Source organism: Microcaecilia unicolor, chromosome 3, assembly GCF_901765095.1.
Source record: "Microcaecilia unicolor chromosome 3, aMicUni1.1, whole genome shotgun sequence".
Taxonomy (NCBI): Eukaryota; Metazoa; Chordata; class Amphibia; order Gymnophiona; family Siphonopidae; genus Microcaecilia; species Microcaecilia unicolor.
The window spans coordinates 174,991,457-174,998,616 of record NC_044033.1 but is presented as its reverse complement, the minus strand read 5'-3'; positions in this window follow the sequence as shown (position 1 = coordinate 174,998,616).

Sequence of the window (7,160 nt, the reverse complement as noted above, 5' to 3'; positions counted from 1 at the left end):
AGAGGAGGAGGTGGCTTGGTAGTGAATTCAAGGTTGATCTTTTGCACTTTGTCGTGGAAGTAGTCAGCCAGTGATTGAGGAGAGAGTGAGGGGGGAGTGGGAGCGGAGGGTACTTTGAGGAGGGAGTTAAGGGTGGCGAAGAGACGACGAGGGTTGGAGCTGAGAGAATTGGTCAATTGGGTGTAGTAGTCCTGTTTGGCAAGGAATAGGGAGGACTGGAAGGAGGATAGCATGAATTTGTAATGAAGGAAGTCTGAATAGATGCGAGATTTCCTCCAGAGGCGTTCAGCAGATCGGGCGCAGGAGTGAAGGTAACGGATGCAAGGGGTCAACCAGGGCTGGGGATTAGTACGTCTTGTGGGACGGGAGATGGCTGGTGCGAGGGTGTCCAGAGCAGAGGAGAGAGTGGCATTGTAAGCGGAGACCGCTTCGTCGACAGACTCGGAGGACATGATGGATTTTGGTGCATTAGGTGCGCATTGGCGCTTACATGTCTTAGTAAAAGGGCCCCTATGCCTTTCTAGCATATTGCAACGCCACGCGACGTTAACATAGTGTCAAACTATTACAAATATAGATATATTTTTATTTTCACCTTTTCATCATATTGCTGTAACAATAAATCTGCATGTTTCTTTTCAGCACATCTTTTTTATCCGGTGCAACTCTCTCACTCACAGTCACATCGCTCACCTGTCTAATTTGCAATATTTTTTGTACCACTCTCTCTAGTCTTATAGATACTTAATTCGTCTTCGCAGTCAAAGTGTCTTCATCGTTATTCTCTTTTTTTGTAGTTTATTCATTTTATGATACATTTGTTTCAATACCTTTCACATCACATTTCACTTATATTTTTGTTTCACCTCTTTTTAGACCATAAAGTTTCATTTTTGAAGACAACAGTAAAAATTATCAGACATGTGGACCAAGGTTAGTTCTTGCATCAGAACAGTATATATATATTTTTTAACATATATAAACAATTTTATCTCTCTTTAAGAAGCACCTTTGACCCTATGCATTGGCTTCTAAACAATAGAAAGTCTCTCCAGATCACCTTTCTTTAGGTCCACGTTAAGCAATGTTGCATGTTTGCTTGTACTCTTTTTATATTTTTGAAATTGTATTTTATGATTGTCTGATCTATAAGTCTCTTTTTATTCTGATTTCTCTTTTGTTTCGCTTTCTATTTGGAATTTTAAAAGTTTGTAGCCCCCCTACACCATTGTATATTAAATATTTAATGTTTCCGTTTTTATGTTTGTCCTTTGGTATATATTTAAGACGTTTATAATTATTTGTGCAGACTCCTGAAGACGATACTTTCAGTGCCGAAACATGGTACCGTGTTGAGTCATCCTCTATTAAAAATTTGTAATCCATATTGAGTGTCTTTGGTCTGTTTTGAAGAGCCCGATTCTGTTCCCACTCTTCTCTTTCTTCTTCCTTCACTTTCTGTTTCTGCATGGGTAAGATGGGTCAGTAGGAAAGCTTCAGACCAGGCTGCAGGCAGCATATGTGCAATTCTGCTGCTGGCAAGGATCAACAGAAGACCACCTTTAAGGTAGTCTGGCATGGAGGGGGGGGGGGGAGTAATGTTGAATCGTGGATGGGGGAAAGATGTCAAATTGCACCGAAGACAGGGATTGGAAGTGGAAGACAGCAGATGAGATGTTTGGAGGAAACAGGAGATTCCTCGGACCCAGCCTCCAAGGGGTCCTGGCGCAGGGGGGTCTCTCTCCTGCTCCTGTGTGTCAGGACCCAGGTGACTGCATAAACGCGATAACCTGGGTCCCTGCACACAGGAGCATGAGAGTGACAGACTGAGGGAGGAGCAGACGCAGGAAGGTAAGGGGTGGGGGCGGCCTAAGTTGGTGGGGGGGTGAGGAGCGAGGGGCAACTGCAGCCCTGCTCTTACACAGTTCTGCAGGCCTGTGATTTAACAGAGAATGAAAGTTGTTACACCTTCCTCCTGTCTTCCCTCGTCAACTTTCCTTTGATTATATTATGTTACTAGTAAAAAAGCCCTGTTTCTGATGCAAATGAAACGGGGGCTAGCAATGTTTTCTTCTGTGTGCATGTGGGAGTGTGTGTGTCCATGCCCTCTGGCCTCTCTCCCCTCCCCCCTCTGAGTCCTTCACTGTTACAAAGCCAGCGATTTGATTTCGTGCTCTGCTGTTTTCCTTCACTGACTGTGTTACAGAGAGGGCGGGGCAGACACTCATAGGGAAACCGGATATCTCGCCCCCTTCACACTTCCGGCTGGAGGCTTCATAGAACGTTGGTGTTGCCTTTTATATAGAGAGATAACCTCTCTTACTCCTTTCCCCCTCTTGTATATGTATAATGAGGTGACTCCAGCCATTAGTATAATTAAAACCTTCCTGTTTACATCAGGTTTTGAGCCACATAATAAAGTTGTCTGATAGTGCTTTCCTCTCCATTTCCATAGATTGCTAGTACTTCAGAGAGTCAAACAGTCCTTACCAGGGACTTTAGACCCTCTCCCAACTTTTGGAAATCTCTGTGCTTTAAGGGTGCTTTTTCTGGCCAGGTCATTTGTTCCCAAGTGGCTTTATAACATCAGTTGTAGAATCCTTACTTTTTCTTCTTGATGATGTATTTCTGTTTGCTGAGGATCCTGGAAGACATTTCATCTCCTTTTGTGACCTTTGCTTTGTGTTCCAAGCTAATGCCTCTTATAATGCAGTCTCCCAGCAGTACTGTTTTTCTCCTTTGTTTCATCAGTGCTTTGGGGTTTATGTGTGTGCTGAACATCTTTCATCCTCTCTTGGTACCAATTTGGATTCTGTGTCAGGACTGTTATACTTTTGCAATACAGCAAAGGCATTTTGTAGCAGTATCATTTGTGACGGTGGATATCTTTGTAACAGGCTGAAATCTACCAGAGCCAACTGCAGTCCATCTATTCCAAGGTTGCTTTATTCTTTGTGGTAGTGGTGGTGGAAGAGTATCAGGATCTTTATTGGTAGCAATGGCATCTCTAGACAGAAATATTTGGGGTGGCAACGTAGGAGCAAGCTAGGTACAGGGGATGGCAAGGCAAAATGACATTTCTGCATCAAAGCCCTCTTCCTCCCCCCCCCCCCCCCCCCCCACACTTTTAAATTAGAAATATAAGATGCTAGGGTTTTCTATGCAGAAAGAAACCCTCCCTCCCTTCCCCCAGCTAGTTTTAGCTACCCAGTAAAACTGTCATTATAATTGATAGCATCATTCAACAAATTCTTCTGTGTGGAAATGAAGTCTGGATTTTGTACAGGATTGGATAGAATCTCAATGTAAAACCTGCACCTCTGGTTCTGTATCACAAAACTCCATATTCCCCAACAATGAAGCTTATCCCCCTTACAACATGCCATGCAAAAAATATTCACATGTTGGTTATCACTTCAGGTTATATAGCACACACTCCTTTCATTGCCTGACACTTTGTGTAAAGCAGATGAGTTTTTGTTTGTGTGGTGACTCTACAGGATGTAGAGAACAGTAGTCCTGAGCAAAGGCAGCCCTAGCCCCAGAACCTGATTTCAAATAGAGCCGGCCACTTTTGGGCTCATTTTCGAAAGAGAAGGGTGCCCATCTTTTGACACAAATCGGGAGATGGGCATCCTCTCACAGTCGCCCAAATCGGCATAATTGAAAGCCGATTTTGGGCACCCTTAACTGCTTTCCGGCGCGAGTACGACCAAAGTTCCCAGGGGTGTGTCGGAACTGTAGTGAAGGCGGGACTGGGGCGTGCCTAACACATGGGCGTCATCGGCCAATAATGGAAAAAAGAAGGGCGTCCCTGACGAACACTTGGCCGACCTTACTTAGTCCTTTTTGTTTTTTTACAACCAAGGCACAAAAAGGTCCCCGAACTGACCAGAGGACCACCGGAGGGAATCAAGGATGACCTACCCTTACTCCCTCAGTGGTCACTAACCCTGCCCACCCTCAAAAAAGAACTTTAAAAATATTTTGTGCCAGCCTCAAATGTCGTACTCGGGTCCATCACAGCAGTATGCAGGTCCCTGGAGTAGTTTTAGTGGGTGCAGTGTACTTCAGGCAGGCGGACCCAGGCCCATCCCCCCTACCTTGTGGTGGTAAATGTGAGCCCTCCAAAACCCACCACAAACACACTGTACCCACATCTAGGTGCTCTCCTTCATCCCTAAGGGCTATGGTAGTGGTGTACAGTTGTGGGTTTTGGGGGGCTCAGCATACAAGGTAAGGGAGCTAATCAACTGGGAGCTTTTTCTGGTTCACTGCAGTGCCCCCTAGGGTGCCCAGTTGGTGTCCTGGCATGTCAGGGGGACCAGTGCACTATGAATGCTGGCTCCTCTCACGACCAAAGGGCTTAGATGTGGTCGTTTCTGAGATAGGCGTTCTCTGTTTCCATTATCGCCGAAAATCGGGGACGACCATCTCTAAGGTCGACCTAAATGTGGAGATTTGGGCGTCCCTGACCGTATTATTGAAACAAAAGATGGCTACCCATCTTGTTTCGATAATACGGGTTTCCCCGTCCCTTTGCGGGGACATCCTGTGAGGACGCCCTCAGGAAAACTTGGGCGCCCCGTTCGATTATGCCCCTCCACGTCAAATAACACAAAACCCTGCAAAAAGATACTCAAAATATAAGACATACTAAATATTACACAGGGTCCTAGGGCACCAATATACTTTCTACTGGGAAAACAATATTGTCTTTTTTAACCATAAGAACAGCTAAAATGCATTTAGCATATAAGTAATAAACAATATACACCCAGCAGACATAACTACCGGTGCCTAAAGTTAGGTGTCATTTTATGTGCTTAGCACAATTCTAACAAGGACATGGATCCTTTATAGAATAGCGCTCAGTGCATACATTTTTCAGTGCTAATATTTGGTGCCATTTATGGAATCTATTCCTATGTGTCCTGATAATGAAAATAAATGTTCACAAGGGACGGTTGTAGCTGGTGTTCCTAAGTATGTCATAGCCAGTCTAGCAATGACTGGATGTGATGTTTAATATTTCTTCCACCACTGAAGTGGGAATAACTCTTAGTCTATCTGAGGTTCGGCAATGTAATGGTCAGCAGCCTTGCTACCAGATGTTGGTTCCAGTAATGGATCATTCTCAGAATCTGATGAATACTCTGTATATAAGCGAAATTTCTTTTGAGGTGGTTCTGTACATGGCATTTCAGTCTCAGCATCCATTTCATCACGAGATACTAGACTTTGCAGCTCCTTCCAGACATTGCTTCGCTTCTCCTTTGGCATACACTTAAGGAGTCTCAAGCGGGGGACCAATGCAGTTGCAGTGTTCAACCAGGACCAGTTTAGCTGTTGCCCTCTTAGATTGGTACGAAATGCTTCTTTGAAGCGAACCATGTTTGCTGGATCACCATTGGACAGCATTGTAGCACCATGGTCAGTAGTATCACCAAGCATGAAATATATCGACCTCCACCCAGGGTTCAAGAATGGTCTGCATCAAACAAAGCTTCTCCCACTCAGTCTGTTAGGAGGCTCAATGTGCATTGATGCCAAGGTTGGGTCAAAGTTGCCATCACTGCTTCTTTGTTCTGAACCAGTCTCTCAATCAGGTCTGGGATTGAATTCCACTGTCACAGTGTTTAATTGGTTTAGTTATTTTTTTTGAAAAATAGACTATAGTCTAGTTTATTTTTTTTTAAGTTCAAAAGGTTTTATTGAGTTTTCAGATTCATTACAAAGTATGAAAATAGCATTAATAGTACAAATAATACAAAGGGTATAGCAGGATAATATATCAAATGGGTCGAACAGAGATAAACTTCTTATCAAGAACCAATTATACAGCAAAAGGGGAAGAAATTGGAAAAGGATTAAAGAGAAGAACTTGAGGATGCTAGGTTCTTCCTCAGACAGAGGTAAAGCAGAAGTGGACATTGTTAGGCAATGGATCAGTTGAAGCCATTGGAAATGTTGGCTAGGGGAAAGATTGTGTTGCTTTTGTAGATCACAGAAGGTGTCCAAGAAGTATTCTTATTTGCTTAATTGTTCAGATGCCAGCTTTTTGCCAAAGTCTCTAGTTAATTGTTGTCATGAGTTTTGAAATTTGGATTATTCCAAGGAGGTGCATGTACAGTTTTGAGCCACTGAACTTTCATTGCAGGTTCAATTTCTCTAAGAGCTACTGCAGCACTGGTAGAAATCACATCCTTTTTTGAGCAGTTTGAAAGTGAGCAGAATGGAAGAAGATGGAGAGGGTATACAGACCATAATTCTTGTTCAAAGAGAAGTCTAAGTGGATGAGTAGAAGAATCAGAGTCAAGAATCTATATTGCCCCAATAAAAAAAGCAGTATGATAAGTGTAAAAACAGGGGAAGTTAACCCCTCCCTGTTCTTCGTGAGCTTTTAATTTCTTTAAAGTGATTCTCTATGGTTATTGTTCCATAGGAAGGGCACAAGTAATTTTTCAATTTTTGAGTAAGTAGTTTGGTTAAGGTAGAAAGGTAACATGCTAAATACATAATTTTAGGACCTATCATCATTTTAATTGTATCCAATCTGCCCATACCAACTGAGACATAAAGGCAACCAGCTAGTGGTGCAGTTCTTAACAATTTTAAGTAGTAAGTCTTGGTTGATCTTTTGGTTTCCTCTAAAGTAGGGCCAAAGAGTATTCCAACATATTTTAGTTTGAGAGGTGCCCATATGAAGTTGAATTTAGTAATGTCAGCCTGGATTTCTGGGCAATTCAAAGGCATGATTTCAGTCTTGGTTTGATTCAATTTATATCCAGAGAAGATGGCATAAGTAGTGATGGTGAGGGAGATAAAAGGGTAAATACTAGATGAGGGAGGGAATGTTGAATTTTGAATTGGAGAGAGAGAGAGAGGGATGGACTTGGGCAAAGATGGGATGAGAGAGACACACACAGTAGCAATACTGGATAAAAGAGGGGAGAGAGACAGGAAATATTAGATTGGGGGGGGTAGAGGCAGAGGTGCAATAATGCATAGGAGATGAGGAGAAGAGAGAGAGAGAGAGATGGGGCAATGCTAGATGTGGGGGGGGGGGGGAGAGAAAGGCAATGCTGGTTGAGATGGAGAAAGAGAGGAGGGCAATAATACATAGGAGGAGGAGTGAGTTAGACAGTGGTAATGCTGAT